Below are 24,885 nucleotides of genomic sequence, written 5' to 3' on the forward strand. Positions count from 1 at the left end.
TATGAAGAAGTCATATATATTTAAGGTTTAAATCTGTGTTTTGAATAAGTTACTGTTGTAGTTGCACATTTTACATACCAATATAATATTCACCTCTGGGATTTGCTGTTTTGTAAACAGTGGTACTTCTTTTACCACAGAGTGACTCCTTATTTATTTATTTATTTATTCATATATATATTTCTGTTCGCGCCACTGTGAACGGATTTAATATAGTATTCTGCTCTGTCTAAGGTTTTTACAGCCCTACGCTCCACCCGAGTGAATATACCCAGTCTGCGCATGCGCAGCAATCCTCTCTCTCTCTCTCTCTCTCTCGCTCTCCTGTCCTGAGCAAAGAGAAACCAGCAAGCGGCTCTGCGCTCGCGCTTTCTCGCTTTCCCGGTTGTCAAGGCGCTCGTGGACCGTGTCTTCTCCTTACTGCGGGCAAACACTACAGCCCGCGTCGGATTTTTGCCGCTTCGGATAAGTTTTATGTCACTGACGGACTCTTTGCATCTTATTGTTTACACCGTAAGTTGGCTCCTGTTTCTTTCCTATTGAGGTTGTGTTTCTATACGTTGCGGAGGCTCAACGTGCACCCGAGACAGACACAGTTAGTATCGGGACCTTAACAGTACATCTTCGCACGTGATATCGACGTTAGCACGTTAGCTACTTTTACATCTGTACTTAATGTTTGGCCACCGGCGCGTTCGCTCGTGAGAAGAAAAAGAGGAACCTACACGTGATGTAACGATAAGTTTCCTGTGCGCCGCGTTCGCAGTCGGTTCTTGAGGGAAGATGCTTCGACGTTTAGCCGAATTTCCGAGCGAGCAGCACACGAAGGAACCGGCGGTGGCGGTTCTACTGGTCCATCCGTCTCAGCAGGTGTCTGAGCCGCCACTTCCGCACTGTGCTGCGCGAAACGAATCCTATAGGAGACCTGCGTTTTATGGCTTCATATTTATAGCAGCTCTGGTCCGCGGAGGTCCTGGTTTTAGCTTTGTTTACAATCTTATGTTTGTTTACGTATTATTTTGTTATTAAATTAGCCGGCACTTTCTATACTGTTTTAGGGAACTAAAAGTCGGTTAGTGAACTGATGTAATTTCCTCAGTGGGCACACAGTACCTGCTTTGTTTTGCGTGTGTGTGTGTGTGCGTGTGTGTGTGCGTGCGTGTGTGTGTGTGTGTTTGTGTGTATGTGTGTGTGCACGCGTAATGAAGTGAATGCCAGTTAAAGACATGTCAGACTGCTTTCTGTTCTGGCTGGACCAGCTGGTTCGCGTGCCAAGACCAGTGCAGCGATCATCAACCAAAACCTGAGCACAACAAGCGTGTCAGTATGTTTTCACACTTCTACAGGATTACGCAAACAAAACGAGCCGCAAGTGTGTCGCTATTTCTCTTGTTAATGTTGTGTTTGACGCTAATTGGGCCGTATTTGCCCTCCGTTCCGGCCCATTGGTTTTTTGTACGTGGTGTTTGTTGGAGCCAGATGATTCTCTGGCCTCTCTAATATTCTTTATATCCTCGTCATTAGTGTTAATAGCAGATCTGGCCTAGATGGAGAAGTGTGTGCATGTCTGCTGTCCTGCATACGGTCCAGGACACAGGATCACAGTTTCACAGGCTCTTTCTCATAAGCATTTATCTGGCAGTGAATCCTGTATTGGGGGGATACAGAGGGATAGAGCAAATTGGTACAGTATGTTCGTGATGGCTTTCTTTTACTTTTTTTTTTTACTCTTATTTTTATTTCTTTGAGAAATGGTGCTCATTTCATGTTTTTGTATTTGGTGCAGTCCGTCTAATCTAATAGATGTTTTTCACTTTTTCGTGTTTATTTCAGTTAATATTTTTTCGCCATTTTGCCATGAGCTTTTATCATTACCTTATTCCTGGATCAAACTTAATGAATTACTATTCAGTTAGTTAGTTTAATAGAATTGATCATATTAAATGTTTTTAATAAAACATTGTTTGGTTCTAACCAGCTCAGAGAATTACAATATAAATAATATAAAGGAAAAGTAAGTTTATTTATTATTAAAAACATCCACTAAGTCTTTCACCATCACACGTGTTTTTTCCAATAAGACAAAAAAAACTTGATAAAAAAAGAAAGGTCAGGAAGAGCATTTTTCTCTAGTTTTTGCTCTCTAGTAAAATGTCTGGGGCTCATTCCAGAAAGCAGGTTAAACAAACAATAAACCCAACCCTGAACTCTGAGCTGCCCAACCCTGAGATGGGAAATTCATAGTCCCTGGTTCCAGATCAGCTAATCACACTGAGTTAAAGTGGGTGTGCTGTGCTGAATGGAAAAAAGGCATACAGTAAACAAAGGTTAGATCCTACAATTCATCATAGCAGAAGGTAAACACTATTCTATATGTATTACATTCAGCAGAATTACATATATTAATACACTAAATCAAAAACAAAAGATGGAATCCAGCTAAATATAGTAAACACATAAACACTGTAAAATATTACTGCACACATATTAACACACCTGTCTTAACATGAATACTGAGGTGAATAGGCTATAGTCTAAGCTGAATAGGAATCAGTGATGTATGTGGAGGAAAAAGGTCAAAAGCAGCTGCTGTTGATCTCAGGTTGATGATGTCATGATTACAAGGAGAGCTCTGATGCTGTACACCTTCTCTCCAGAAATGCCTGTACCATGAAACCCAACTCTCTGATCTTTACTCTTATGTTTTTACTCTTCTCTAAAAATGTCCACATGTGTGCTGGATCTCCTGCCTTCGTGGACTCTGGTGTGCTTGATGTTTCTGTTGGTAAATCTTAGTTGAGGGCAACGCACGTTAGTATCACGGCATGCTTTCACGATGGTTCCGCTGCCATAGAGTGTGTGTCTATTCAGGTGCCCGGTGCTTATCAGCGAAACAGGAGTCTGCCCACCACTTCTCAGATTCTAGCATACAGCAGCACATTTATAGCCTCATCTGGCAAGGAAATGTAGCTCTAATCCAATTGGCTGAAGCTTTAGTAAAAGCTTTCCTAATTGGCCGAAATGGCAGATGGCTGCCAAGGTTCCAGTAAGCACAACAGGGAGTTGGGGTAAGTCCCAGTTGTGCTGTGGTTCAGTGGAGACTGAACAAAGGGCAGACGGCAAAAGAGTGCACTACTGCTTTGCATATTCCTCCACATGGCAATAATAAAGGGCCCATCTGCACCGTGCTGACTCAGATCAATCCAGCTGACCATATCTCATTTTCAACTGTGTTTGCCACACACACATGCAAATAAACACAGGCACATGCTACCCTCGCTTTCCATCTGCAAAAATGGCTCCCGTTGCACGAACATGTTTGAGGAAACATCTTCCAGACAGGCTCAGGAACAAAGCCATCAGCACAGGAATATTGACTGTGTGTGTGTGTGTGTGTGTGGGGGGGGGGGGGTGTATTACAAGAGGAAGAATGGTCCTTTGAACAGAAAATAATGCTGCTGCCAACAGCAACTGCAGCCATTCCTGTTTGCTTTCACCTCAGCGTGGAATCCAGGAATAGCTTGAAGTGACAGGGATGAGAGTGGAGCGAGCGAGAAAGAGAAAGGGGGAGACAGACAGCAAGACAGACAGAAGCAGAGAGTGCGAGAGATGGCCATGTAAGGTGCCTTGCGCCACAGCTTGCACCAGTCCACGCAAACACTGAACCCGAAATGAATCGCTCAGGCTTCAGCGTCTCAAGTCGCAGCTACCATGAAGTTTGGCTTTGTGTTGCCGCTTTTACAGTAGAACAAAGGAAGCTTTCACAATAAGATGACAACAACATAAAAATAACCAAGGTTTCCTGAGGAAATGGCGTGTCCGGTTTGTTTATTCTAGACTATAAACAATGGATTCATTAACACAAGGGCTTTTGATTTTTTAATAACAATTCCTTTCAGATACAGGACTTGTCAAGAGATGCAATAAGCTCATACATTTATTTATAGTTTTACAGAAAAAAGCTAATAATGTGGTAAACATATCTGTTATTTGCCATGTTTAGCAGTATCTAAGTGGAACTGATCACTCATTCATTTAGTTAATTTAAGATAATATCGGTTTTAAAAATCCTGTTCTTAAATTTCTGAAAGGACAAGCAGACGTTGAAGTGTGAGATTAAAATAGAAGCAGAGTTTATGCAAATTATTCTAGTTTTGATCCCGTTCATTATGTATTTAATTAGGCAGACGGGTTAAGAACACAGGACATGCAGACACGTGTTTAACGTATTTGCTCTGCACAAATAATCAAATCAAATATTGACACTTTTTATTACAAGGGAAAACGCTCCAGAGGGTATTGTAAACCACACAATGTTGGTTTATGTAGAATCCCTGTTCTGCAAAGTGGAATAAACCTCAAAGAACATATTTTATATTTGATCAGACTGACACTGAGGGGAAAACATTAATATGCCTTTTTCAGTGCAATTTTGAAAAGTAAATGATCTGCTGAATGTCACACAGTCCTTCATGACCATATGTGCAATCACACATGATAAACTAGTATGAGTTTACACTAAGTGTAAACTGACTGAGTTGATGGAGGAGTGTCTGGCCAAATCTGAATATAACTGCACTGTCTGACATGGATTTATTTATCAAGAGATGATTTTATGACCATTTTCTACATATTCCACTTAATTTGCTGATGTGATGATGTATATACCTGAGGCAGCAGCAACATACAGTACACACAGAGGAAGGGAATATTAATGCATTAAATGCACTATTTAGACTAGATTAAACCACCTTAGTAATGGGATAATTGGCAAAGTCTAAATGATGACATGCATGTACACATGCGTGCACGGTGTTCTCACACTGCCGGCTACAGATACAACAGATGAGAGAGCCATCTGCTCTATTGCTAAGCTAACGTGGCTCAATAAGTTTCACCTCTCCGCTCTGCCTCGTACATCGATCCTTCTCACTTACACGCCCACGCATAGTCAGCAAGAGAACGCATACTGTGTAATACACGTGTTGTACACATGTTCATAACCTAGTGCTACAGACCCGGACAGATTTTCTCTTTCTTTTTTACACACACACACACACACACACACACACACACACACGCACGCACGCACGCACGCACGCGCGCGCACACACACACACACACATGCAGCTTCTTGTGTCCCAGTTTTGCTAAGTGTGTGAAAATGAGCTTAGATCAGGGAAACCATAGCTTGTCCTCATTCCGACTTCCTGGAAGATCAGGCTATTTATTCAAACCAAGCAGACCATTATTCAAACCATGTTTGGAGTCCTACTGGAAAATTGCCAGTGTGAAACCCAGTATGGGTCCATCAACCACGTTGGGAAAAAAACTGCAGTTCTGTTGAACTACTGTATTTTACTGTCACGGTGCCAAAGTGCACGTTTCTTTGTATTAATTTATGCATGTGGTTCCTGAAATATCTCAGTCCCGATATTCTACTGACAAGACCGAGTGCATTAGAACCTCAGAGGGTTCTGTGTCCATCGGACCGGCGTAACGCATGTGCTAGCCAGCTTCAATGGGAAACAGTCTGGGGACGCATTTGCAGTATTGCACCGTTTGAGAACACAATACTAGGCAATAGACGGTAATGAGCATGAAAAACGCTCCAACTGAATGAACTAAATTGCTGCAGAATTGAGGAAAATTACCTTTCACTTCAAACCTACTACTTTTCCTTCGTGTGCACGTGAGCCCCTGAGCGATATTCTCTCTCGACTGCACTGACCCAGTGACCAGTGTTAACAGATTAATTGCTGCTTTCATGTTAAGCTGCTGCGTATCGCCCCGTAATTGGTAACGGAGATTATCGGCGAGATGCTGTGTGTGCGCGGAGCGTGTGTGACATTTCTTTATCTGATTAGGATGTTTATCTAATAAAGTAGGATTTATGGGATTGCAGACTCTCGCCTGTGCTCGCATGCTGACATGAACATTTGGATCCACATTAAAACAGAATACAGACTTTGTAGAGCTGTGTGTTATTGATACGGAAAAATATCTATTCTTAATGTAACTATGTGCTCATGCAGAGCCTGCGTCATAGATACACAGAGGTGTGCTGCCCATGCTTTCTGTGCACCCTGGGGTAATAAAAGACAGAGTAACACACCCCTCCACACACAAACACACACACATGCACACACGCCCGTGAGCAGAGGCACAGCACCGCTATATTTCTCCCGAGATCTTTGAGCCCCATCATCGTCTCACTCCAGCACACACATCAGCGTCAGGCTGACTTGCGTATGCACGGCAACCACTCAGCCGGCTGCCTGTGTCTGTGTGTGCGGACCTGAAACGAAAAGAAACGACTTGAAAACATGACGTGTGTACAGCAGCGTTTACTGTACGTGTGCACTGTGAATAAGACGTCTCACTGCCGGTTTGTATTAAATGTTAAATGGTTTTATATGCTGTCAACAGAAAGTGGAGTCTACACATACACGTCCTCCGCTAAATTAATATTTAAATTTGAATCTTGTCCTCTTGCCGCTCACATTATTAGATTGTTAGACTGTGTTGCACACGACAGATGTCATATTTCTGTGAATGTGGTAGATAAGCATGGCAGTAATTGGTGTGTGGAATATGCAGCTTTTGTTGCTGTGTTGCGTCTGAAGCCTTCAGTTAGGATAAATAAAATCCACCCTTTGTTCTATATCCAGCCATGAGTGAACAGCGTGTCAGATGTGTACTGTATGATGGCATATTGTGCTTATGTTTTTAGTTCACCTATTTTAGAGCAAGATGTTCTAAACATTTTGCATTCACCTGCAGGTTTTGTGTGATATTAGTTTTACAGAAAACATGAGCTGTGTAACCTGTTGATTTATCGTTTATCTCAGCTACTCCTCTATGTTTTCTCCTCTCAGACTCAAAACCTCAGACTTATGTTTGACCCCTCACTCACTCCTCACCATATGAACCATACCAGACAACGCTCTTTGATCTGAAAAATATTGCTCATCTATTTTGCAGGAGCCCTCCTCTACGCTTTCAGCATATCCAGACTCGGTTACAACATGCGCACTGGCTTAAAAAAGTCTTTCAGAACTTCTCAGTCAGCTCTGTCACATCAGTCCCATCCTGCATGACCTCCCTGAGTCCCTGTCCCCAAACTCTTCCAAATCCAGATCCTCCTCATCACCTATAAAACCTCCATATGCTCCCTCTACCTTTTGTATAAGGTCCAGGCGATACAGATCTATTTTCAATCCTCTAGAGGAGTAAGCACTGAACATGGGGTGACTTCATTGCTGACCCCAACCTACTGAAATTCTCTCCGCATACACATTAAACTTTCTGCTACTGCACTAAAAACTCAACTTTTATAGCTGCTAGTAAATAATCTTTAGCTGTAGCTCCTTCTAATTTAGTATCTGTTTAACTGAGTTTATGACACAAAATCCCCAGAAGGCTGAAGAGTGTTTTGCCAGTCTCCCTGCAGCACCCCGTCTGCTTCCAAGCTTAACAGACCCAGAAACCCAGCACTGATATTGTGTCATGATCTCGGCAGCGTGAACTCTTATTGCAGGAAGCTTTAAAGCCTGAGGTCTTTGACACTGAGAGGCTCATTCACTTCATATTACCAGCTCAGTGTGTGGAACAAACAGCCAAACTGCCAGTGGGACAAACGTGTGACTAAGGTCATGGCTAATAAAAATAGGGCCGATATGACAGAGGGGGTTTTACTTATGGGTAAAATAACCTGTTAAATGCAGCCACTGTTTAGGTGATGTGATTTGGTGCTGGAGTTTGCTGTCAGTAACACAAATAACCACAGATCATGAGTCAGGTAATTGTATTCTGACTTTATATTTTGTAACTTATCTCCCTGTTATGAAAATGTGAATGGAGCATTGTTGGAGCAGTAGTAGCTGCGGAATCCATGAGTGATATGTATTATTTAATCATCTTTACCTGTTGAGTCCTCGAGAACCTTGCTGTTTGTTGTCTCTTATTGCTGGATGTTTGCTCTCCATGGTGCTGAAACACCGAGCTTCTTAGACTTTCATTCAGAAGTGAGTGAGGACTGTTTGCCTCGTCAACAAATCCAGGTGCTATTTGGATATTTCTCTTTTCCTTGTAAGACTGTGGTGTCAGATTTGTCTTCAAATTAGAAAGTTTGGGTAGTAGTAAACTGAGAGTTCATGCAAGGTTTTGTTTTTGCTGGAATGCACCGGTGTCTACCACAGGTCCCGTAAAGATGACAAGAATATGTAGAACACGCAGAGATGAGCACGTCAAGGGAACAAAATAAATATCACGTCTAGAAATAGGTTGTCTGAACAGCTTCCCTTCATCGGCAGGGCTCTGCGCCCAACAGACCGAGGGGAGCGTCTCCTCCGAGACCTGCCGGCTTCAGGATGCCAGAAAGTGAAGCATATTATTGTGAACTGTAATGGACGGACCAAAACAAGCAGCAGACTTAAGAAAGCGAGTTATCTCTGAAATTAAATTACACGTGCATGAAGAAGAGATCGTATCAAACACACTGAATTATCAAGCCTGTCTTAGCCAGAAAAGTCAATATTTTCCTACAGCTCTTTACCATCGTGGTCCTGCTCTGTTTTTTGGCTCCTTTCCAAAGTCTGAATCCACTTGAGCAAAGCGGGACTCACTCGAACTTTAGGGGACTGTAAGCTGCAACAGGAAGGTTTAACTGTGGTCAGAAATGAAGGATCATTAGTCACAATTGTTAGTCACAAAAATGAGTTTAAAACTATGAAAAATGTTGGTAACTTTAGCTTTGAGAAAAAGCTTCAATATGAAATGCTTTGCAGGTAAAAGTATGAACACCAGTTAAATTATTATCTTGTGTGGAATTATGGTTCTTTTACTGTACCTCTGCATCTACTGCATAAGTCACTGACTCCATTATCCGGCATAATTCTTTTCTGTCATAATAGCAGTGTTTCAGTAATGTACGGTTCTGCCTGTACACATACCGTATCATCATGTCAAGCTACTGTATGTGATCGTTTCAGTTCTGCTGAATTTTAGATTTTCTGGCTGCTTGTTCAGCCAATAAATCACTTTTTTGCTTTAATGTGTTTGTACTTGAATCTTTTTTAAACAATATTTAGCATTGTTGTGTAAGAAACATACAACTGCTTTAATAACATGACAGCCATCTTATTTAATAGGTAGGTATTAGAAAGGTAGGGAAGGTATTAGATTATCTGTTATATTAGGGTTGTTATGCTATTTAGAATTATTGTTCTTATTTGTTCATTAAGGTTTAAACAACAATCCACTGTTTTTTCTTCTTTGCATACAGAAGCTCTGTGCTCTCACTCAGTGAGTGTGAGCTGTCAAAGACCTAAAGTAGCTGCATTAAACCTTTGTGTTTATTTAACTAAAGGCCCCTCATGACAAGGATGATGTTGTTCTTTACAATAGACACAATTCAGTGTTTGGGCCCTTGGTTTAAAGGTCTGCAGTGGGTAGTAAATGTGCATTATTCCAATTTCAGTTCTGCTCTCCAATAGAAACATAAACATAATAATGTCTTGTGCAGCCTGTAAACATTACACACACCAACACATTAAGCAAAAGCCCAAATACAACAGGTGGTGTAGCTGCACCAGTGTGGGAGCTCAGAGCGTTGGTTCAGTGTCTTACATACACCACAGTCAGCGGAGGCTATTTCTGTTGCCCCTAGTCAGGCGGCCAAGAAGGACCTGCTCGGCCAAGAAGGGCTGCTCAGTTATTTTAATGTCTGGGCTCATTTACATTCAGCTTATACACTGGTACACATCAAAACAGAAATGGTTTGGTGGCATTTATAGAATTATAGAATAATATTATATAAATATCCATTAAAATTATGAATAGGACAACACAGGAATAGAAATTAAATACTTATTCTACTGTAGACTGACCTCCACTTTTTCAACTTTTTCATTCCCCTTCCTTAAACATTATTGCATTGCATTGCTAAGAAAATGACCGTACCATTTATTCAGTTCAAGCAAACGCATACATATGTAGAAAAGCCCTCGGTGCATTAATGCTCCTATAGCCATTCATCTTCTGAATGTACTGTACACACTACTGTACACAGGAGCTGTGGTTAACTCACAAATGCACAGCTGGTGCACTATGTACAGCGTCCAGATAAATTATCTGCAAAATAGTTAGTATGCTTACAGCCTTCTTCATCAATAAAGATTTTAATTACTGCTCAGAATTGCTGACCGGTGCACATAGTGTGCTTCATGGCTACGTCTTACAGCTGCATTGTTGCAGTTGGTGCAACAGTAAAAACCTAGAAACACAGCACACCAAGAACAGTTTGCTTTATGGGATGACTTTTCAAACATTCAAAGCTGTAAGAGAGAAACTATGGAAGCACACCACGGTTTCACTCCTCAAATATTAAAAGGCATTGAGAGTAGTTGACTTTGTCCTGTGACGCAAAGAAATAATCCTTAATCCACTGCGGCTGGCTTAATTTTAGGGAAAAACAGCAACTGAGAAGTAGAGAAAAAGGCTTAAATTTAAATATCCCATACATAAATACAGTATAAACCTGTGATATGGTATAACATTACTTATACAGTCAGGGCTTTGTGCTGCATATATTAATACAGACTCAAATTCTTCTAAGGGTGTCTGTTTTACTGTAATCATTAGTTCATGATGTAGTCAATCAGACTGTATCATTAATAAACGCCTAAATAATAAATGAACTGCACATCAAACGTGTTCATGCATTTGTGTTGCACAAATGTATTTTTCGTGGGCTGTGTATTTTCAGTGAGACAGAAGAGACACAGTGAAAGAGAAAGGGAGACAAATAAGCTCAGATGCCAAACAGAAACTCAGACTGTGCCAGAGACTAGCAAGTGTATGTGATAAAGTGGAGGCTCTGTTTATTAGCAGAGGAAGGAACGAGGGAGGGGGTCGACCAAAGAATAAAGGACAGAGGAGAAGGGGAGGGGAGGGGGCTGTATGGAGGGGCAATGCAGCTGCAAAGAACAGATTAATAAAAGGATGGATGGATGGATGGATGGATAGACACATACGTAGCACAGAAAGATGCCTCTCAGACTCACAGCCTAAGGTGAAGAGAGACCGACTTCTGCTTCATCCTGATACCACAGACCGAATCAATGCGATACCTCTCTCTCTCTGGGAATTCTCTGACCCAGTTAGCTCCACCAGGCAGCAGCAGAGTTATTTTTACATATTAACAGGAGACAATACTTTGTCCTCTGCGTGTCCTCCCCTCATCCATATGCCTCCTTCCTCTCAGCCGTTCCCTTCTTCTCTGGGCCCCGTGACATAATAACGATGTACAGCAAGATTAAACAGGCCGAACTGCTCAAAGCCCATTAGGACCATTGTTGGAAGCAGGTAGTGGATGTTCACTGGCTCATTTTTCTTCTTCGTTGAAGCAAATATACAGGCCACTATATAATACATATATTCGCAGAATTGAGACACTCAGCTGGAGTGGTAGAGAGTAAATGTGTAGTAAATGGGTTGTGATTGTGGCTATAGAAAAAGTGTCAGTCCTGGTAATGTTCACGGCACAATGCGCTCGGAGAAAATGACCAGATACAGTTAATCAGTGCAAAATGGGAAATAGCCATAGAAAAGAAGAGCTGTAACAAAGGGCACATGCATAGTTCTATATCAGAATAGACGCACGGCAATATGACGAAAGACAGAATAATACAGTATCGGTTGCGTTCATTAGTATTAATCCTGCGGGTGACACGCACAGAAGTAGTGTTTGATTTCTATAAAGTTGGGTCAAATAAATCAACGGCACAAGTCCTCTCCTCTCCTGCCCTCTCTCCTCACTTCTCCTGTGGCCTCCTGAGAGTGCAGGGACAGAATACTTGCAGGTGTGGACGGGTCATCTATTCGCCTCCTAATGATGACGGATGGCAGCACTGCAGCGAGCGAGAGCAGGGACAAAAGTGGAGCGATGCAGGGAGATAAAGAAATAGCAGCGTAAGAGGAGACTGTGTTTATACTTGTCAAGTGGCAGATGGTGGGAGTTTTAGTAATATGTTGAAGTGTTTATATCACTTGTCATCTATGTGATAGGAAACAACAAATCGCACACACACACACACACACACACACACACACACTGTTGTTGTGTGCTGGCAAGGTGATATCTCTTATGTTTCACCTTCTGAGGCACACTTACACCTTTGGCACACACACACACACACACACACACACACACACACACACACACACACACAGGTCCGTCTCTCACCGTACTTTTCTGCTCTGTTTGCACTTGTAAACTTCCTTGAGCTCTTTTTTTTACCAATTGTCTCACTCTTTTCTATCAACTTCGTACGTCACAGCATCCTGACAGGTAAACACATTTTCAATACAAAGGAATTATTTCAAACAGACAGTTCGGGCATTTTCATACAATGCAAAGCCTCTAAATGCATTTCTTTGACATAAAGCAACTAACCCACATTTTAGCTTGTATAGTACCTAATAAGCCTACAAGTTGACATTAAATGTCTGATTCTGCTCTCATGGGTGGGAGTTTTCCATACTTTCATACAAACATTTTATAAACTGATCACACAGCTACATCAGCGCATCTCTACAACACCTACTGTATATTTGAGAAGAGAAGCTGAAGGTTTTAGTATTTTTAGCTGGGTGTACCTAATAAACAGCCAACTGAGTCCACACACACACACACACACACACACACACACACACACACACACACACACACACAGCCTCACCCTTCCTAAAGTGCAGAGAAGGAGGCAGGCTGTAACTATGGCAACGCAGAAAGAAAGGAAATGATTGGGCAAAACTTGGATTTGTTAAGAGCTACTGTAGGAAGCCAAGAGCGAGACTTAGTCACTTTTTTTCATTTGGTGTTGTGTGTGTTGATATGAGTGTGAATGAGGAAAGAAGAAGTCAGGCCTCCTTTTCCTTTTTCCTCTCTGTCCTGTGCTGTGAGAGTTGCCAGTCTGATATGAGACTGTAGATTTGGCTGAACACCACATCAACGGTCTATAAACCTATAAATCTGCACACCTCATTGAATTAAATGAAACATTTCACAGGGGACATACAAAGCAAATAGACCATTATACAGCCAAATGCTTTATTGAAAAGCTGCAGTGTGCTTCTACTTTGCTTTTAATTGAGAATTTGAGGAACTTTTTTAAGAATCACGTAGAAATCTGCTTTTCTGTTGTGTACAACTAAACTAAGCTAGAGGTTCTAATTGATCCACACAGAAAACTGTGTCCGTAGCGTAGTGGAGTCTGCTGCAGAATAGCTCAGTGTTAAACGTTTAAGCCCCGTCCATTAGATAAACACAACCCAGCACCCGCTGCTGTATGGATACCATAGAGGTCTAACAGAAGGGTGCTTTGCTGATGCTTGAAACAGAGGTGTCTTTATAGGTGTGGGTTCACAAACTGCCACTGGAGCTGCAGCGTAGCAGCGAGTCCATTAATCCATGCATACTGCAGAACACAGCGTGTGAGACGTTGAATAAACAGTCAGCTGGTCCCAGAGCTTGAGGGAAGCAAAAAGTTGCTCCCAAATTTTGCTTACTACAGATTTAATTATCTGTTTTACTTTTTTAATTTCTTTTTTTTTTTTTGGCAGAACAAAGGGGAGAGGAACTCTTTGATCAATAGCGGTGAGATACGATGCAAAGAAAGCAACACTTCCTCTCTAAACAGCAAATCATTCCTTTTCTAATTTGTCTTGGGGCCTTTAGCAGATCTGGGCGTTTTCCTCCAGGTCCAACATAAAAAGCGTTGCGTGTGCTGTTATTTACTGGTATGTCTGTGATATTAGATTCCTGTTCAGTGGCACATGTATATGTGGCTTTTGTTGTTGAGTGGAAGGAACATGAGCAACATTAACAAGAATGAGGAACAACCCGCTGAACCTGAAAACTCAGTGGTACCTGTCACGTCCTCACTTCCCTTTTCATTTCTCACCCATGTTCCCTCTTCAGACATCATGTGCTCTCACTGCACCTACGGTACCATACTCCACTGCACACTTGCCCTATTGTAGCTATGGGAGGGATGCAAACTTGAGTCTTATTGATATCTTTACCATGCAAATCAAGCCTTCATGTCCTCACACCTACTCTTAATCCCTCTATCTCCTTCTCATTTGCATATTCATATTGGCTTCACTTCACATCCCACACCCACTTTTTAATCCAGCTTTCACCATTGTTCAACCGCTAGTCGCTTCCTGATTGGAATTTCAAACCTAAGGCCTAGTCAGCAGACGTGTATGTGCCAGCCTGTGTCCAGCACTGAGGAAATATAGAAACAAAGACCCAGTGTGTGTCTGTGCTGGTGTAAAGGTGTGTATCAGTGGATAAAAAGAGGGCTTCGCTTGCTTTAGCTGTGCAGCAGTTCTGGTTTGACTGTCTGGTTCCTGCTGCTTCTCGGGTGAGAAATGTGCAGAATGTAGCACGTACAGGACACACACACACACACACACACACACACACACACACACACACACACACACACACACACAGAGCTCACAGAGAACTGAATTCATTTCGAAAATGATCTATTTAGATTCTAATGCATACGTGTGCATGCAAAGCCACTGCTGTAATGAAAATGATTCATAATGCAGATTATGTGGATTAGGATTACATTGGTGAAGCTAAAGGTACTCTGTCATGTCATAATTACTGTTAGAGTGCATCAGTATTAGAAAAAGCATTGCCATTGATTTATTTTCGGTAAATTGGACAGTAAATCAAATGGATAAATAAATGAAATGGTCTATTATATTTTCTAAAAGCACGACAAATCAGTCTCACTTTGGTTTAAAGCTCCAGATTGTCCGTACTAAAAAAACAAATAATAATAAGGCCTGAAGGAAACATTAAAGTAAAACCAGCTCGTTACTGCATTGTAAAATAACAGCTATCAGATCAATAACAACTAGATAAGAGACCTAAGAAGTCATTGAATGCAACAGTCCAACGTTCTTACCCTGAAAATAGCAGCTTTAGAGTTTTCATTATTTTTAGGAAATAAAGGTTTGTGAATGTTCAGCCATTAAAGAGATTGTTCCTATTTAGAGCAAGCAAAGCAGTAAACCTGTTTTGTCTCCACGCTTCACTAAACATGCTGTTATTGGCTCTAGTGCCCTGCTATAGCACTTGTTGGACTAATGGCTGCAACACCCCACATTATACTGCGAGGGCTCCCACTGATACAACGACAGGACAGCCCGAACATGAAAGCGTGAAAATGTGAAAGTTGGAAGGTCGCGAGTTGTAACGCATGAATTGAATCTCTTCACTGTCCTCGGAGGCGCCAGGTGAATACGTTCCTTTTAATGCTGGTGGAAATGAATAGCTTAATGGCGGGGGTGAGTCATCCAGCTGAAGGGTGCTTAGCTTTATTCAAGGAGATAGAAAGCCAGCGCTCTGCCCTGTTTTCATCATGGAGCAGGGGGTCTCATGCAGCGGCGCACAACACGCTGGCGCAGCCTTGGGAGGTGTGCGAATGGAGACAAGTGAGCGGACGCACGTGTGCTCCCGTGTTCTGGCTGGGGTTTTCACACGGACGCTGACGGTGATGGTGCCTAAAACGTGTCACTACAGCGCTTCGAGCTCCTACAGGCTGTAAAGTCTGGCTCCGGCGCTGCACCGCCCACCGTCGCATAGAGTGATGTCTTTGTTAACGCCTCATCGCACTATTGCTCCTCAGTTTGACACCCCACCGGCAGCGACGGCTTACAGATGAGATGTGAGGGATCGACAAATTAAATAAAGCTTTAACTGAAGGCTTGTTTGTCTTTCTCACGAGCGCGCTATCGAGAACACGTGTCACTCACTAGAGACCATTACCCGACCATATGTCTCCATTAACCCCTGAACAACCGCTGTGTGTGTGTGTGTGTGTGTGTGTGTGTGTGTGTGTGTGTGTGTGTGTGTGTGTGTGTGTGTGTGTGTGTGTGTGTGTGTGTGTGTGTGTGTGTGTGTGTGTGTGTGTGTGTGTGTGACTGACTGGATTTTAAAAACCAGTTTGTCTTGCAGGAGCATAACATTTGATCCATTCCACCAACGCCCACCTCGGTTATGCTTCATCATCCAAGGTGTGACTGCTCCTCAAGCAGCACAAAGCAAAGACTGTAAATTTGTTCTTGTGCTTAGATTTTTTTTGTTGTTGACTGCGCAGCCATTAGAGGGTGCTTTTGATTGACAAAGATTGTTTGTTGTTTGATTCATAAATTACAATCAAATCTAGATAAAAGATAAATGAGTATAAGTAGCAATTTAAACCAGATGCCCAGAGGTCACCGCGTAGAATATGATGCGTTTAATGACACTCAGGAGGTCTGCAGTTTTATTAATGCCCCAGTTTCAGACCTGCCCCATTTTCGACAATCTGTTGCTACTTGTGGGACCACAGCTGCACCTCTGCCATCTCAACGCGATTCATAATATTGCATTGTGAAGTAGGAGTGTGTGATCTTGTGAAATGATGGTAAATAATTGAAAAGCTGGGAGGAATCGAACTGTGCTGCACATAAATCAGGGCTGAAGCTCGAACACAAGCCCGACGTGGAGCCCGTGAGTAAAGCCGCCATCGTGCTGCTACAGTAACACAAACCCAGCCTCCGCTCCAGCTTCGCCGCACGTTAAAACTGTTTGACAGCAAAGAGAGCAGGCCTTATTATGAAATAACAGCAGGAATTCCCAAACGTACGACAAAGAATGTTAAGGTACAACCGGCTTAAACGAGATTAGAAGTAGCTGAAGCCCACGTTTGAATATTAAGAACACTTTTCTCCGGTTAATCAGTTTATGTAGTAGTTCTGTAGTTTAAAGGTGAATAGCTGCAGGTGCTTATCGCCCATTGGTTGCATGTTCGACTCTTGTCACAGTGCATTAAACTAAGAAGCTTTTTAACCTCTGCCGTGCTAAGAATATGAAAGACGAATGGGTCAGCAGCAGCAGGAAAGTGATTAATGCTGCGAGAATTATGCAGAAAAGCTCATAGGCAGCTTTTCTCAAAGTCAGTTTTTAGAGCAGCAAGTTACAAATGTGCTCTAGAGTATTTCTGCAGGTTCTACACAAACAAAATAGTTAATGTATACGTTTACATTTTATATTTCATAGTGTCACACACACGCACGCTTTTCTGTGTGGTCCTTCACGTCGCCACTTAATTAAACATGTCTTGGTTCGACCTTGTTTTCGTGCAGAAGTCAAGCTGAACATGATCCTTAAGTGCTGCCGTGCTCACGTTTGCTGACCTTTGACCCTCCGTGTCTTCTCAGGCCGTCCTGAAGCCGACCTGCTCTGACCCAGACGGAGAGAAGCCATTAGACATTGAAAGCGAAGCAGGTGGATTAACACAAAGGGGGACAGGGAGAGGTGAGTGCATGAATTATTCCCTGCGGTCGATCTTTTTGTTCCTGTCTGGTTGTTTGTTTGTGTCCACGACTGCATTATGCTACGGTATACTGTATGTGAAGGGTTGCTTTGCCCCTGCATTCTTAGTGAGAGTGTTTTGGGACGTGTGTGTGCGTGTGTTTCTGTGTGGATAATTGATTCCTGGAGAGGGTTAAGTGGATCACTGGTGAGAACGAACCGGGAAGGGAAGGCTGCCACGTTCTGCTTCACAGTGTGTCCGACCCAACTATACCGCCGCCGCACAATTGGTTCTTTATGGCGCATGGGGAGGGGGCTCATTTTCCCAATTTAGTTTGCATTAGTGCTGCTAAAAGCATTGAGTCACAAGAGAAATCAAATCAGCAACACCTATGATAAGCATCGAGTGACAGGCAATGCATTAACTGGTTCCTGCTTCTAAAATGAGGATTTTTCTTTTTATATGATAATAATAATAATATTATTTCATGAACTGAATGTCTCCTGTCAGATGAAACCAGCGCTGGAAAATTGCGTGATCCCATATGTTTAACATGTTATCTACAGTCACCAGTAGTGGCAGTGTGGTGCAGCTGTGGTCACAGGGTTTACATCACTTCAAGTCTTGGAACCAAATTCTTTAGTGAGTGTGTTCACAGGCACACAACGGCAGACATGATCCACTTTCTTTGACCTAGACAGCGTTTCATCTCTTCTTCGCTTCCCCTCCTAATTCTCGCAGCTTTGCCATTTTCTCACGTTTCTTCATCTCACGCGACCTCAAAATGCAGACGCTCTCCTCCCTGTTTGCCGCTCCTTCTCTTCTTCTTGCCCCTCAGCCGCAGTGTCCTTGAGAAAGCAGTGACTTTGCTGATGAACGCGGCAGAGCGCTTCGCTCCCTCTTTCCCTTCCTCACGCGCCGTCTCGCTGACAGTCACTCATGCCTCCTCTCCACGCGCCGTGTACTGTACTGCATGTAGCAGCCCTGTCTGGGAGGACGTCTCCTTCCTTTAGTCGTCATGAATAATTCACCGCCGGCAACGTTGGCTGTACTTTATGCAAATATTGACAAACCTATTGCAGAGACAAACTGAGACGTTGTTTCCAGCGTTAAGCACAATTTTCGATAACTTTCTGTTCTCGTACGGTGAATAATCAACAAAGTGCTGATACAAGCAGGGTATCTCAATAATAGCACTTTTCCCAACTCAGCTGTTGGAAAGGAAGGTATAGGAAGTCAATGAAGGATTGTCTGTATTAATTCTTGGTGATCTCTCCATTACACAGATTTTAATCGTCACGTCCGGGGCTGATATTCAGTTATTCAATGCACAAGTTCAATTACTCTTCCTCAAGATTTGTTACCAGACGCTGACAAATTGCCTTCATGCGATACTGTATGCCTGCTGCCAGCGTGGACACACGAACCCCCTGTGCCCTCCTCTTTTTTAAAGGTGCCCTCCACTAATCTTGGAGCGTGACAGCCCATTGTCACAGTTTCCGTAGCCTTTGAAATATACATGTAGGCTGATTGTGCTGTTGTAAGATGAGGCTCTTAATGCCATCGGTGTCTGTTTTCCATCAGGGGAGCATTTTGGGTCACTGCCTTTCTCCGCTGTACCTCGTGTGTTTTTGTTTGCATCCAGGTATCTGGTGGTAGATGGCTGCTGAGCTATATATGGCAGTTGTGCTTTAGTAATTGTACCCAGAGAGCTCAGATGACGATCGGCCTGGAATTAAATACTGTAGCACGTTCACTTTCTGATACGTTGTAAACGACACTATTTTATATTTAGATCATTTACATTCTGCATCATCAACACCCAAACCTATCGTTATCCTAACGAGCGCTATGAGTCTATCTCTCTCACTTCCTTATGTTTGCCTCCCGCTCAGCTGAAAATGCTTCCGTAGCTATGGCGACCAATCCCAAAGGGAAAAGTTAAGGCGGAATCTTTCTCGCTCTCTGTTCCCTCCTTTTGTCTCTGACAATCTGATGCCCCTCCAACACACACACACACACATTAGCACTGTAAAATAATAGGGCTTTCCACGTGTGAATCAGAACAATGTTCAATTAAATAGCAACGAAAAGGAGCAACTGAAGTGTAGTGAAGCACCAAACCTGCAGACAGAGTATAAAGTATGAATTCTATTATTTCTTCCTTTTATACATTTCTTATTTTTTGTCCTCTCATGTTTGTTATGGCAAGTGATAAACAGATGCTGGTGACTAAAAGGAAAATTTGAGGCATTTTGTAAAAGGCTGTAGGACAGTGTTATATTAGTTTAACTAATGGAGACCCCTGATTAGGAAAGTTACTTTGAGTACTACATGTGTTGGTCCCTTCACTGTACTGTACACAAATAAGCCCGCTATTGTGATGTCTGTGAATTAGTAGATTTAGAATCGTACATTCTTTATTCAAATCATTAATCAAAACAGTCTTTCAAAGCATAGTGTTTGTATTGGGACCTGCTAATCTGTGGACCTGGCAGCGCCTGCTACACCACTGCCTTTATTAATGAAAATGGACAGAGAGACAGGAATACAACGCACAAACGTGTGTGTGTGTTTGCTCGTCTGAACAGGATCCCATTAGGGAATTAGTCCACATCTGGACAACCCTAGCTGCCCTCATCGCACACTTCATAACTGGGATATAAACAACATCGCATGGCGCTTATAAATGGAGGTGATATGAGGAGCATTGTGATAATCATGCATGGTGAATAGCGTTGCTTCCACATTGTGTCTGTGTCTGTTTTTTTAACTTAAGCTTGACAACTGGTGTTTATGTGAATTTCTGTTTGTAACCAAATGTGCTCAGGCAACACACACACACACACACACACACACACACACACACACACACACACACACACACACACACACACACACACACACACACACCCGTGCTCAAAAGGCTTGGGGGGTGTGACAGCTTTGTGTGTTGGCAAACACAAGCTTAGCAGTGAAGAGCCTTTCGAGCAAGATTAAGCTACTAAGTGTCAATGGAACAGACAAGTAGGCCAGACCACTAGGATATCACTTGCACTGCAACAGTCAGTGTCAAGTGTGCGTGCGTGCATGTGCAGCATGTAAAGCAGGTACAGCGCCGTTCAAGGAAGCCCGCGACACTTTATCTGGCGGCAAACGGAGGAGAGCTGCAGGACGCGTGCATCCACTGCACGTCCGCTCCCAAGTCTCCTCACAGGCTGTGGACGGTGCAGAGCCCTGGCAGGACCATCTGTTCCTGCTGAAATCAGCACAGCAGGACACACACACACACACACACACACACACACACACACAGTCCTGGCATAGTGATAGTCTATTTATTCCCCACACTGACGCAGGACGCTGCTCATCTCCGTGTGTTTTCATACGTGTAGCGGAGGTTTGCGGTTGAAAGCGAAGCAGCCGTGGAGCCGGAGGTGTGACAGACAGACGGGTGCATCGATACATAGACTCGTGTGCAGCTCAATCGATATTTACCAATATATGCATCTATCCTTGTTAGCATGTGACCCTAAGTCTTTTTAGTCTCCGCCACTGTCAGCAGGAACTGCGCACACATACAGCTTTCTCCATTTTAATAATCGACCTAGGGGAGTAACACTCCCCTGCCAGTGTTATCTATTTCCCTCCAAGAAGCAGCGTCAGCCTTTTCTCTGTTTTCTGCCGTCTCATCAATCTGTGCTGTGACCTCCCCTGGCCTGAACCTGGACCCAGTCAAGACTCCACTGCTGTTTATTATTTTTATAAGTGCACAGTCTAACAGTGTGTCTTTCACACAAGCAAATATAGAGAAGACAAAACTGAATATTCCATCTAAAGGAAACTCATTAATGGTCGCAGAATTTGAATTTCAGTCCACAGACTAAATCATATATCAATCTAATACTATATGTTTGTACTGTATGTTTCCCCCAACACATTTCAGAAACCCAAACATTTTGAACGAAAAGTTTTATGCATTCAGTCAAACATAAAAAAGGACCTGAGAAAGGAGGTGCAATAAAATGCAGGAAAACCAGGAGAGGAGTAACAAGGCTAAAGATAAATTGGAACAGACCAGGTGCATAAGTTGATATCAGTGGGGAAATCATGGTGGGAGTCAGCAGAAGTAATAGCTTTTGTGCCTGAGAGTCGGCGTGTGCTCCGTGTGATGCTGAGGAAAAATATCTTCACTTATTCATGAAACAGATCCAAATATCTGACATTTTTCTAGAGAATTTGTGATCATTAAAAAATAATCGTTGTGTTCCAAAAATATGGTCTCCCACTGGACAGAGCAGCATGAATACTGCATATACTGTAGAATATCGTAACGGCTCCATTGTTCATAATAAAGGACAAGGACTTTGAGACCTAGGACTCATAGAAATGACTAAGCACAAATGAACTTTTAATAATAAAAAGTGTTTTTACAGGTTCCTTTCTTACAATGACACATTTGTTAAATTTGAAATTTGAACTTCTTTTCACCTCACCTCTTTACACTCAGTGTAGAACTCATAGCACAAAAGAAAAGTTGATGTCAGGAACAAGCAGAAATGACTCAGTCCAAGTACAACAGGAACTAGAACCACAGACAAACATTTAGGTTCAGTCAGGTCAAATTTGATCGGTCATTTCATAGTCTGAACTCTGACTCAGAGGACTCACCCTCTGACTCTCTGCTGTACTGTGATTCTTTAAATGGGTGTAATTTACTGTACTGGCAAAAGTGTTTTCAATACAGGACACAGAGAAATATGATGAAAAATGTTGAAATGACACTTTGCGGTCGGCATGGCAACCACAACTCGGGCCAGTATGAACTTCCTGATACTGCGCTTTCAACTCCTCCTCTTGTATTATAGGCACCAACTATTATTTCTGTTATCCACAAGCAGACCATCAGCCTCACGGTGAACACAACCTGTACCTCTGTGAGCCTGTTCATCTGTCCTTTCAAAGCTCCACATCCAGTATCCAGCATTTGGCTCGTGTTCTTGTGTGAGACAGCGTATCTTATCTCAAGGATTTCCCTTGGAAGTGTCTCTGCTGTCTTTCCCTTTCATGTCTCTTTATCTGCAAACGAAATCCTTCCTTCACTCTAGGAATGCATGTGAAAACAGACATGGTTCCAGGTAATGAACAGATCTATCATCTTATCTGAGGAAGGAAATCCAAAAGTCCAAACATATTGTGTGTGAAACTGGACTCTTTCACTGATATTATACCTGCCTGTATCGTCTCTCATTGTGTCCATTAAAGGCTGCTGTGCTGCATGAAAAAGCTGCAGAGGACGCAGAGAACCTTCATTTCGATCTAAATCCATTCCTGCATCGTGTCTTCTCCAGAGGCCATCTCTTCTTCTCTTCGTCAGCTTGGGGAGCACAGTTCTGCATTCATTCTGTTTGTTGTCTACCACCTGGTCCCTAGTTGTCACTATTCCTGGGTGCTGGTGTCTATGTGGGCATGTGTGTCCAACTCAGCACCGCACACTCCTGCAAATGTTTCCCTAGATGCAAATATTATAGAAGGAGTAGCCCAAAACCCAAGCTCACAGTTCTAATATAACACACAGGCCTCAACCTCAGACCAAAATACTTTAAATAATAATAGTCAACACATGCTCTAAAATTATTGTAGAATACACATATTTGACAGAAACATCCATATTCATACAGCTTTAAGTTAGTTGCACCGTGTGCAGATCGATGGGCCTTTGTTGTAAAGCTCAGCGTGCTGCACAATGAATGCACTTTCATGCACACACTCCACAAGCTGCAGCAACAGAAAAGGAAACCGGTGGCCTACAAGATAGAAATTATACCTAGAGTGGTGTAAGCTTGAATGAAGTATATCAGACTGAGTTGAGGCCTTATTTAAAACAGTACAGTAGCGAGAGTGTTCACACGGCAGATGCTTTTTAATGGAGATGAATAGTTTTGACTTCTCTAAAACTTCATAAATTGAAACAAGATAAAGAACAAAGAAATGATACACTATGTGGTATAATTAAGCATTTTATAGTGCAGTGAGTGTAAAATGTCTCCTCCAGCTATTCTGGTCATTAATCAAAGGCCTGTGACTACTGATGACTGTCTTTACATTTGGTTTCCTGCTGTAGCAGTGAATGAACAGTTCCTCAGCAACAATGCTTCTATTGCTACTGAGGAACAAAAATTTGTGGAGGGACTGCGACTGGTGGTGGTGTCTGATAATCTGATTATCTGATTACAATATTAAGCAGAACGCCCAGACTCTCTTAGGGGATGCATTGTGAGAATAAGCTCCTCCAGCACTAATTAGCACTCTCTCTGTGGCTTTTGTCGATCCTCCGTGTCCCGTCACTCCGTCTCCTCCGCCACTCATCTCATTTGATGGTTATCAGATGAGAAAGGTGTAAATTGCTGCTCAGAGTCATCTCGGCAAATTCCCCAGCTCTGCTATCTCCCGCTCCATCTTTCAATCAGTCCCCATCCCTGGTTTCTTATCCCGCGCCCGCTTCCTTTCATCTCTGTGGGGAAAACAGGGGCTTCTGGCGCAGGAAGGCAGCTGCACAGGTGTTGGTTTGTCTCCTAGAAGACGTACAGTGTATTCAACAACCACGGGGGTCTGTGTATGTGTAGCATGTGCACATGCTAATGTCCACAAGCCACCACCAGTGTTAATGAGGCAGGGCTCCTGCCAGTGAACCCCCCCCCCCCCACACACACACACACACCACCACCACGTCTCTCTTTCTCTGGAGGAAAATAGGCAGGCACACATTAATGAGCCACCAGGACTGTGTGAATGAGAAAGAATGTGAAAAATGGAGACTGGATAACGGCAGGAGGCTAACAAGAAAGGGACGGGGACGGAGTGTGACAGTTGGTCAGCGTGAGCCCACAGCAGACTAAGTCACAGAGGGAGTGTGACCGTGGCCGGGCATCCTCCATACAGGCAACGAGCTGCCATGTATGTAAAGGACAGCGCAGCTTTCATCCCCCCAGGGCGGACACACGGCTGCCACATGTTCTGGAGATTCAAACAGCCGCTGGTTTTATGCTGCACCAGTGTTTTCTGCCGTTATGCTAGATTTTAATTTAGAAAAAAATAAGAAGGAACGCGTCGAGAGAGAGACTAAAGGGGGGAATTGATGATGTTTGTCACTGAATTGCTCTGATAATGAGAATCGGATGGGGCCTGGCGCGTAGCTGCGGTGCTTCTTGGCAGCGCGCGTCTGTCGCGTGTGCACAGCCCTAAATGGACGGGATCGGCCCAGATCCCACGGACCTGCCAGGTGTGTTGATGAGGTAATTGTCAGCGTGACAGGCCAGCAGCCGGTGGCTTAGAGAGCGAGCAGTGGAGAGGAGACCAGGAGCAGCCTGTTCGCCCGAGGGGCCGGCTCAATATCTGGCGTTGTTGTAGCTCCAAGTCCCTTCGCTCCCTGAGCAGCACTTGCTATTTCTATTCTTCTAGCTCCGCTCTTTGGCTCCTTTGCCCACGCTCCTTG

General features: G+C 43.1%; 1 protein-coding gene and 1 long non-coding RNA gene across 4 annotated transcripts in view; one reads left to right on the top strand and one right to left on the bottom strand.

Moving 5' to 3' along the window:
• strbp (spermatid perinuclear RNA binding protein) overlaps window positions 1-24,885 on the top strand; it is a 50,681-nt gene that overhangs the window by 1,299 nt on the left and 24,497 nt on the right. Inside the window, exons 1-2 of one of the 3 annotated variants that reach the window (XM_029168953.3) lie at window positions 324-513; window positions 17,296-17,392. The gene's annotated coding sequence lies outside the window, so the exon portion shown is untranslated. Of the gene's footprint in view, window positions 1-323; window positions 514-17,295; window positions 17,393-24,885 lie in introns of those variants that run through there. The other 2 variants (XM_029168955.3, XM_029168954.3) reach the window with 2 other exon arrangements.
• Window positions 21,789-24,885, bottom strand: part of LOC129604941 (uncharacterized) — a 4,659-nt gene continuing 1,562 nt past the window's right edge. The window contains exon 2 of the long non-coding RNA XR_008696311.1: window positions 21,789-24,885. This exon is cut by the window's right edge and continues 264 nt beyond it. This is a non-coding gene — a long non-coding RNA (uncharacterized LOC129604941).

Source organism: Betta splendens, chromosome 12, assembly GCF_900634795.4.
Source record: "Betta splendens chromosome 12, fBetSpl5.4, whole genome shotgun sequence".
Lineage (NCBI taxonomy): Eukaryota > Metazoa > Chordata > Actinopteri > Anabantiformes > Osphronemidae > Betta > Betta splendens.